Source organism: Notolepis coatsorum (assembly GCF_963971535.1).
Source record: "Notolepis coatsorum genome assembly, chromosome: 18".
Taxonomy (NCBI): Eukaryota; Metazoa; Chordata; class Actinopteri; order Aulopiformes; family Paralepididae; genus Notolepis; species Notolepis coatsorum.
The window spans coordinates 42747179-42754959 of NC_140182.1; positions in this window are offsets into that span (position 1 = coordinate 42747179).

Genomic DNA, 7781 nt, shown 5'->3' on the forward strand with positions numbered 1-7781 from the left:
TGTGATGAAAAAGTAAACAAATAATTAACTGTATTAGACACTTGTTAATGATGAATAGGCTTCACTTTAGATTGGCCCCCACGATAGCATCTGCAAATGATTTATAGATGTTTTATGAATGTCTTAACAAATCATTTGTTGAACATGAAAAATAAATGGAGATACAGTATAGTCGTTTTTTCATATCCATTTTTCAAAGCATCTACAAATGTGTTACTACACATTAGTTTCAAGTTTCTTTAATAGTTGTCATACAGAAGTACAGAATACTTTCATACAAAATGCTTCTTACTGTTACGCTCCAGAGACTGTGCTAGACAAGATAGTATCAAATAACATAGTATAGCATGTAATTTAGAAGAAGAAAATGAGGTCACAGTGTTCGGTATAGACATATGTACAATGTTCTGAGTTACCATATAATATACAATACTATGCAGTGTACTAATGTACAGTACTATCTAGTGCAAAGCAGAAATGGGATGAGGTACAATTTAGGTACAATTTACAGTAAGGTGTACGAGTTGTAGTGCAATCCTTCATCAATAAATATAAAGTGTGGGGAGTGGGTGCTACAGTGTGTTTGTTTAAAGTGGGTGTGTGCTATAAAGTGTGTGGAGTGGGTGCTACAGTGTGTTTGTTTAAAGTGAGTGTGTGCGTGTGGATGTGTGTGCTATGTGCGTTTGGTGGTTGTTGTTGTGTAGTGTTCATTCATTGTTCGTTCATTGTTCATTAAACAACATTATTTAATGATGAACAAATCAAGTACAAACAATGTTGATAATGAGTTATAAATAATGTAGAACTAACCTGTAAATGTTATACAAATATAGTTATAAACGATTTAATAATCATTTATGAATGTATATAAATGGTTTGTTCATGATTAGTTCATTATCCACTAATGCGTTATAAATACTTTGTAAATGGTATACAAATATAGTTATAAATGATTTAATAATCATCTATGAATGTATATAAATGGTTTGTTCATGATTAGTTCATTATCTACAAATACCTTATAAATGTATTATAACAGGGTGTTATTATAAAGTGCTACCATACCTTTTTCTTCTCCAGTCTCTAGGTTTTTACTATTCATTTTCTAACGGTTTGGTTACATTGGTAATGTAGTAAATGGATTCAAATGGATCTATATTTTGATTTACACCGGTTCAAGAAACTTCAGCAATAGCGTATTTTCCATCCACAAATCAAGAAACTCCTCAAGAACGAATGTAAATATACATTGAGTTATGTTGATATGGTCAAAAAGAAGAATCACAGATTGGGGCTTTAAAAGAGTCTGTTGTTGATCGGGGTGTCATTACTCAACCCTTGTAGAGTTCACAGAGGGTATTTTGATAGTGGCATTACATCCTGTTACGTAGGCCGCTTCCATCAAATGCTAATCTGAGGACAGACGTACGTCTTTAGTGATGTTTTTTATTTCACCATCAGTGCTAAATTTAGTCACAACCCTCTCTGCAGCCTCATGGCCCCGGTCAACCCCAGTCTGTGTAAACTCCCCTGATACCAGCACCCTAATTTAGTTGACCTCGGCTCCAGAATCTCTAATTGGCATCATTAGTTTTCCCGTTCGTTGAAAAAGGCAAGAACGTTCCCGCAAGCAGGGACATAGGGGTCATGACCTCTACCTGACCCTTCGGTGGAGAAAGGGCAAGGCCATCAGGGCCACCAAGGGTCAGTAGTTCCGAAAAGCCTTTTTATCACTTATTTTTCCTGCAATGGGATTCTGCAGAATCAACAAACCAGCAGCTGTGTGCTACCTAGATAAGTGTGTTTCTATATTGAGTGCCAGCACTAGACGTGCTGGGGGTTAGAAACCGCACTAATGATACACGCTTTAGGAAAATGCAACAGGCTTTCTCCAAGCCAGAATTATAACTACACATGCAATCAGTTCTTATAAACTTGGGTCTCTCTCTCTTCTGCTCAAACACAGTACTGTACGTGTCCTATATGTGTAATGTGTGTGTGTGTATGTCTGTGTGTGTTGTGTGTGTGTATGTGTGTGTATGTATGTGTGTGTGTGTGTGTGTGTGTGTGTGTGTGTGTGTGTGTGTGTGTGTGTGTGTGTGTGTGTGTGTGTGTGTGTGTGTGTGTGTGTGTGTGTGTTCCATTCTGATTGGCAGCCGTAGAGCTGGACAAACTCTCTCCAGGTGAAGGGTCTCAACGGGACACATTCCATTCCAGCCCAGATTGAGCTTGATTTGTGGATTTAACTCTGTTTGGAAGGGGGCCTAACACACACTTAAACTGGTAACATGAGGTGTTGGATTGGCGGGGGACGCACGCGCTCCATTTACCAGGGATATACCCTAGTATATGTCATTGTCATACAAGAGGCTTAGGTGATTTGTTAATTCCCATATGCTGCTCAAATCACTCCGAGTGAACGTTATATATGGTATAAGTGGGTGTGCTGTAATTATACTCAATGCCGTATTAACCCGTAGGATTTTCCACTAATGGGAATGAGTGTGCACAATTTCTCTAGCATATTCCATGACCCCCCCCCCCCCGCATTTATTGTGGGCCCTACAATACACGTAGTGTACATACACACATACCGGTGTTACAGAGAGAGAGAGAGAGAGAGAGAGAGAGAGAGAGAGAGAGAGAGAGAGAGAGAGAGAGAGAGAGAGAGAGAGAGAGAGAGAGAGGGAGAGAGAGAGAGGGAGAGAGAGAGAGAGAGAGAGAGAGAGAGAGAGAGAGAGAGAGAGAGAGAGGGGGATAGAGAGAGGGAGAGAGAGAGTGTGAGAGAGAGAGAGAGAGAGAGAGAGAGAGAGAGAGAGAGAGAGAGAGAGAGAGAGAGAGAGAGAGAGAGAGAGAGAGAGAGAGAGAGAGAGAGAGAGAGAGAGAGAGAGAGAGAGAGAGAGAGTAATGAGTCACCTGGTGGTGGTTACATACACACGGCAGCCATCGGCCTGGTGAGTGTTTTGTGCCACTGGTGGAGGGGGAAGGTGAACCCAATACCAGCTGGTTCTACAACCACTCAACATGTGTGTGTGTGTGTGTGTGTGTGTGTGTGTGTGTGTGTGTGTGTGTGTGTGTGTGTGTGTGTGTGTGTGTGTGTGTGTGTGTGTGTGTGTGTGTGTGTGTGTGTGTGTGTGTGTGTGTGTGTGTGTGTGTGTGTGTGTGTCTGTGTGTGTGTGTGTGTGTGTGTGTGTGTGTGTGTGTGTGTGTGTGTGTGTGTGTGTGTGTGTGTGTGTGTGTGTGCATGCTGTAAGTGTATACTGTATGTGTGGGGGTGTGCTTATGTGTGGTGAGTGTATGTGTGTATGTGTATGTGTATGTGTACAGTATGTGTATGTGTAGTGAATGTGTATGTGTTGTGTATGTATTAGGGTGTGTGTTTATGCAAATGTAATGTGTGTGTGTGTGTGTGTGAGTTTGCATGTCTGTGTGTGTTTGTGTGTGTATACACATACGCATCAGGTTACCTCTGTGTGTGTGCGCGTGTGTCTGTTGTATCACTCTGGTGTATTCTGAGGACCCAGACCTCACGCCACCCAGCCCTCCGTGCGGCGTGTTCCCTGTCAACACGTTAATTACATACATGAGCTCTGACACACACTCAAATACACACATCAGATGAAGTGTACCTGCTGCCCCAGAGAGACACTTTCTCTACCTCCTCTCCTCGTTTCATTTTGCCCTCCCTCCCTCTGTCTCAGGGTCTGTGTGAGTCATAAGGGGGTAAATTAGTGGAGAACACGCCAGACAAGACAAACTGACTGTTAGCAGATGTGGGAGAAGTGAGGAAATTATTTGGAAGGTTTGGGCTCTATTTTAAGACCCCCCCCCCCCCCCCCCTTGGCTGCATGCTTTGGCCATACAGTACCGTGCTTATTCTATCACAGGTATGGATGGATGCTCTGCAATTACACGTGATGTATTACAAGAAGCCACTATTCTTTGCAAAGAGTTTGTATTGAGCGTTGTGTATGATGTGCAACGTGTTGTTTTTGTAACCAGTGAGATCTGAGAACCTATACTGTTTTGAAGAGAATATACATATTATTGAGTATAGCGCAAACTCACGCCATTGAGTTGATGAAGGTAAAGATATGTTCGTAATGCTAATACCATCCACACTCTTATTCTCAGGTCCTGAAGGAAACTGTAAGTAGGTACTATAGCCTACTTCCTCCAGGGAAGTAATTTCCAAAATAAACATATTTCTCTGAAAACATGACAATAGGGGAAAATATTCTTTCCTTTGGTGTGTATAGGTTGTATATATGTAACCTTGTGTGTGTGTGTGTTGTATGTTGAGCGTCACAATAGAGTGGTGCGTGTGTGACGTGTGCATGTGTACCGTGTCAAAGGGTGTGTTTTTTAAACATGCATGGCTCCTGAGAGAATAAACAGCCTCACGGCCGGTTCTATTCATGAATTGTTTGTCGGCTCCCCCTGAGAGGTTCACATCGACACCCATAAACACAGGAGGAAAGGGACAAAGAGTGTATGAGGTATTTGATAGTTTAAATAGAGAATGTGTGTGTGTGTGTGTGTGTGTGTGTGTGTGTGTGTGTGTGTGTGTGTGTGTGTGTGTGTGTGTGTGTGTGTGTGTGTGTGTGTGTGTGTGTGTGTGTGTGTGTGTGTGTGTGTGTGTGTGTGTGTGTGTGTGTGTGTGTGTGTGTGTGTGTGTGTGTGTGTGTGTGTGCAATGCACGCATGCACGTTCGTATGTGTGCGCATGTCTTGAGAGGTAAAAAGGAAGTACACGACTCCACTTAAAAGTCACAAAGTTCCGGAACTGTCCTATCCATGTTACATTTGTGAGTATCAATCAATCACATGTATTTATAGAGCACATTTAAACGTGACACATGTCAACCAAAGTGCTGTAGGCTACAGAGGGTAGATGCACAGATACATCTAGACAACATATAGACAACAATCACATCTCAGTTATACAGGAGGACACACAAGCAAACAGGGCGTGAGTCAGTGTAAATTGGGAAATGCTAACGAGTAGAAGTGGGTTTTGAGTCTAGACTTGAAGGCATCTGTCGAGGGGGCAGGTCTAATGGAGATGAGGATGCTGTTCCACAGTTCAGGGGCTGCGACAGCAAAGGCACGGCCCCCCCTGAGCTTAAGGTTAGACCTCCGGCCTATCAGGAGCCTCTGATCGGCTGACCCGAGGGACCTGGTGTTGGAATAGAGTATGAACAAGGTATCTCTCAAAGTTTGAAAATGATGTCATCAAGATGTAAAGCCTTGAGCTTCTACGTTGACGGGACAGATGAGAGAGTTCACATATGGACTGAGCATGTTTCTTTGAGCTATTACATGTGAAAAGGCTTGATGAGGGTGATGGATGATTTGATGCTATCACTTCTGCACAAGGAGAGTACAGTATACCTGGACAAGAACGCCATCGTGGAACGTCCTTTTGCAGCTTTGCTGACTGGTTCCACATGGAGGAGCAGTCACAGATGTCGGGACATATTCTGTTATATCAAAGACAGGAGTGACTCATTTGAGTGGTTGACTTCAGTGGTATACTTCTTTTAAAGCTAACTTGCAAAGCCTACCAGAGGTTTCATCTGCTAATGCATTTTGCATGTTGGGCAATTGCATGAGTTCAGATCCCTATCACATAAATTGCGTCCCTGTCCCTCTTCACTGCTACTATGTGAATTGTGTTTTACCTAATACAAGGTTGACAAGGATGGACAGGAGTTTCTGGTCTGAGAAATACAGCCTTTTCCCAGAATGAGTTCAAAGGTTTACCTTGAACTACTGTCACAGTGTAAACCAAGGAAAATATATGAGGGGAAGAGTGTCAGCGTCCTGTCCCCCCTCCTAGTCAGGTTCTGGCAGACACGCTGTGTCAAAAAACAACTGTTTGTGGACAGAGTGTGTCTGCTGGCAATTTATGTGTGCTAACCATTACTGTCAGCAGTTCTTAATGACGAGTAGTGACTGTATTTACACACACACACTCTCACAACAGGAAGTGTGTGTTTGTTTAAAGGAGGATCACTTGACGCTGTATCTGTCTGTTTACAGCAGCGGGCCTACCAGTGAACCGAAACACACGCCACACTTTTCATTTCATTTCAACCTTTATTTAAAATCTTAAGCATCTGAGGTTTCCCTCATTTACAGAAACGATAATAAAAACAATATTCAAAGAAATGTAAACACCAAAATAAAAAACGTTAAAAAAAAGAAGAAAAAACACACACACATCATACTACACTAAGATATACAAATATACAGTACTGTTTATTTACAGACAGAGTCCCCGCCTTCCACCCCACCTACTCACCCCCCCCCCCCCACCCCACCTACCCAACCTCCTCCAATGTACAGTTTCTTCCCCCTCAAATGTATATACTCTCAAATGTATATAATGTAACAGTACTCTCTTCTTAGAAACTGTCTATTAATCAGAGGTTCCAACGCCAGGGTCTACAATATATGACAGACATTGTACTCTTAAACAGAACTGTATATTTGTAGATCTGGTATGTCATAAATGTCTGGATGTAACAGTACTGTCTATCTGTATGTCATGTATGTAATGTATGTTATGATGAATTGGAAATGGGGGACCCTGATGTAAACAAGACGAAAGTCTTTCTCTGGTCTGCACCCCCTTAACAATTGTGTGTATTGAGCCGTACTGTATTGTACCCATTCTGCAATCTGTTAATAAAATGTACAATCAATCAATCAATCAATCAATCAATCAATCAATCAATCAATCAATCAATCAATCAATCAATCAATCAATCAATCAATCAATCAATCAATCAATCAATGTCTACAGCACTACACAGTGTGTAATGTGATGTCTCTACAGCACCAGTGTGTAATGTGCAATCTGTTAATAACATTTTCAATCCTTTGAATACAGTAATTAAATTTACAGTCCAATGAAATGAGGACTATTGTTTTTATAGTGGTACTATGTGCACAAATGACCAAATGTTACACACTTACACACACACACACTGCAATACCGTGTGTAACCACAAGAGCGCACACACACACCGCAATACCGTGTGTAACCACAAGAGCGCACACATGCAATACCGTGTGTAACCACAAGGGCACACACACACAGATTCAGGAACCGGACCCCGCCAAGCAAACTCACACACCGCAATACCGTGTGTAACCACAAGGGCACACACAAAGTCTTGAAAATTTACTTCCAGGGGACCTTTTTTTTGTCTAAAAAAAAATAGCACCAGGCATATCAGCAAGCTGTTCTGTTTCGTTAAGGGGCTCTGCTTGGCATCACCTACTGCACTCCCTCGCGTACGTGCACGCGTACTGAATAACATTCCACAAATATACCTTTAATACCAGTATTAGTCTGACCACACCCCTCATCAGCTTACCTTCATAAGCAGGTGTGTGGTCACCTGCTCTCCTCCTTCTCGCTTTCACCACAAGGAAGTGCCTCGGTAGTACCCCACTTGACGTGTTGTTAGTTGAAAAGAGTTGTGACTGGTTTACATTGTGCTTAATCTTTTCTTCTCTCACTTTGTTGTATAAGAAAAGATTTGGGTCATAATGTATTCTGCGGAGAGTAGACCCGCTAGACCTACTCTTCACCACCGGTTCTCCATTCCCGCCTCCGTTGTGCGCTTCGGTGCTGGGCTGTTGCCACTCTCGTGGTTGCCGACCCAGCCCGGGAGACTGCCGGTGGATAGTTTTCCTCACCGACGAGCCGAGGGTTCGGTGCCGTCTCTCCGGCGATGGCCTGATCTCGACTCTGGTTCCTCTGGTTCT